This window comes from Gallinula chloropus, assembly GCF_964237585.1.
Source record: "Gallinula chloropus genome assembly, chromosome: 22".
In the NCBI taxonomy this organism is placed as follows: domain Eukaryota; kingdom Metazoa; phylum Chordata; class Aves; order Gruiformes; family Rallidae; genus Gallinula; species Gallinula chloropus.
The window spans coordinates 736051-738177 of record NC_140107.1 but is presented as its reverse complement, the minus strand read 5'-3'; the positions used below and the strand labels follow the sequence as shown (position 1 = coordinate 738177).

Here is a 2127-nt window from a genome sequence, read left to right as displayed (position 1 = left end):
TTGCTCTTCCCTAAGCCCGGCAGATCCCTCAATGTCCTCCTGGGACTCCCAACACTTCTTCTGGCTTCAACTCTGCTCACAGGCATGGACAGATTTCTCTGACAACAAACAGCAGTTCAACATGATGCGATTTAACAAACATGAAATCTCTCTCCTCAGCTGCCTGCTACAGCCAAGCAGCGTGTGAAGGGGGTCAGCTTTCAGAGGAGACTCAGAAAGGTCACTTATCAACAGACCGAACTTCTGACAGAACAGTTCATTGGAATTCTGAAAGATGGGATGTTTCCAACTCTCTGAAAATCAAAGAAGAAACCAGAGAGCTGAGCAGCATCTGAATGACTAAAGAGCAAGTGGAGGTGGAAACCAGTGATCAAAGTGAAGTTCATACATCCAGCCGGTCTACTGAAAAGATGTCCCTAGGCTTGGCTGTGCCATCAGGAGAGGTGGAAACACCTGAATGACGAGGGAGCTGAAAGAGACAGACTGGTGGTGATGCAGGTACAGGGGAAGGGGAGTGTTTCTTCTGCTGCCATGTCTGAGTCAAACAAGACCAGGAGATACTGCATGAGGAATGGGATGAAGGTGTTATTACATCAGAGACAAAGTAGAAGGAAAAAGCCCCACAGCACCTAAAAGTCCCTACCAAATAGAGACTGGTCCTAATGTGAGTTACATGACCAGTGATATGCAGAAGAAGATGAGATGGCTTTTGCTGCTTAGAAACATCCAGTCATCAGTTTCCACACGGCATCCTTGAGCTCCTGGTTCCTCATGCTGTAGATGAGGGGGTTCATTGCTGGTGGAAACACTGAGTAAAGAAATGCCAGTACCAGGTCCAGAAGTAGCGTGGAGATGGAGGGGGGCTTCAGGTATACAAACAAACTGGTGAAAATAAACAGGGAGACCACTACCAAGTGAGGGAGGCAGGTGGAAAAGGCTTTGTGCCGTCCCTGCTGAGAGCGGATCCTCAGCACAGCCCTGAAGATCTGCACATAGGTACCACAATGAACACAAAACAACCAAAAGCAAAACAAACACTGACCACAGTGAGTCCAATTTCCCTGAGGTAGGCATCTGAGCAGGAGAGCTTGAGGATCTGGGGGACTTCACAGAAGAATTGGTCAACAGCACTGCCATGGCAGAGGGGCAGTGAAAATGTACTGGCTGTGTGTAGCACAGCATTGAGAAACCCAGTGCCCCAGGCAGCTGCTGCCATGTGGACACAAGCTCTGCTGCCCAGCAGGGTCCTGTAGTGCAGGGGGTGGCAGATGGCAACGTAGCGGTCATAGGCCATGACAGTGAGAAGACAGAACTCTGTGGAGAATAAAAATGTAAAGAAAAAGAGTTGAGCCACACATCCTGTGTAGGAAATGGCCCTGGTGTCCCACAAGGAATTGGCCATGGATTTGGGAACAGTGGTGGAGATGCAGCCAAGGTCAGTAAGAGAGAGGTTGAGGAGGAAGAAGTACATGGGGGTGTGGAGGTGGTGGTCACAGGCTATGGTGATGATGATGAGGCCATTGCCCAGGACAGCAGCCAGGTAGATGCCCAGGAAGAGGCAGAAGTGCAGGAGCTGCAGCTCCCGTGTGTCTGCAAAGGGCAGGAGGAGGAACTGGCTGATGGAGCTGCTGTTGGACATCTGCTGCTGCCAAGTGTGGAGACCTATCCAAGGAGGAAAAGGCACAGTGAGAAGTTAGGCAACTCTTCTATGAGGAAAACCTCTTCCATTTCACTTTGACTTTCTGGATTCAGGATGACTTTTGTCAGGTCTCTTTTGGCAGAAAATTCAAACCAAAGTCCCTTTACCTGGAGTAGAAAATGCATCCTTGGTGTTCTTGAAAAGTGTCTGGGAATTTGCCAGGGATCCGCTGGAGCTGGGAGCAAACCTGTCGTACACAGCACACTTGGACAGCAGAAGGACCCTACACTGTCTTTCCATGGGTCACACATTCGACCCAGAGCTTGTTTGTGCACCAACGCGGATGGAATCCCAACGGGGAGGCTGAGTGCTGACCCTCCTAGGAGCAGGGTCCCTACCCCAGCACACAGTCATCGTGGCAGAGGTAAAGTACTGGGCACCCCTGGGTGCACACGCTGCTTCACACCTCTGCAGCCATGCCCAGGAGA

At 50.6% G+C, this 2127-nt stretch overlaps 1 pseudogene across 1 annotated transcript; it reads right to left on the bottom strand.

Moving 5' to 3' along the window:
• Positions 1–716: 716 nt before the first annotated feature.
• On the bottom strand, positions 717–1639 carry LOC311199956 (olfactory receptor 14A16-like; annotated as a pseudogene). The gene has a single exon. The product of its transcript is annotated as an olfactory receptor 14A16-like (transcript).
• Positions 1640–2127: the final 488 nt, after the last annotated feature.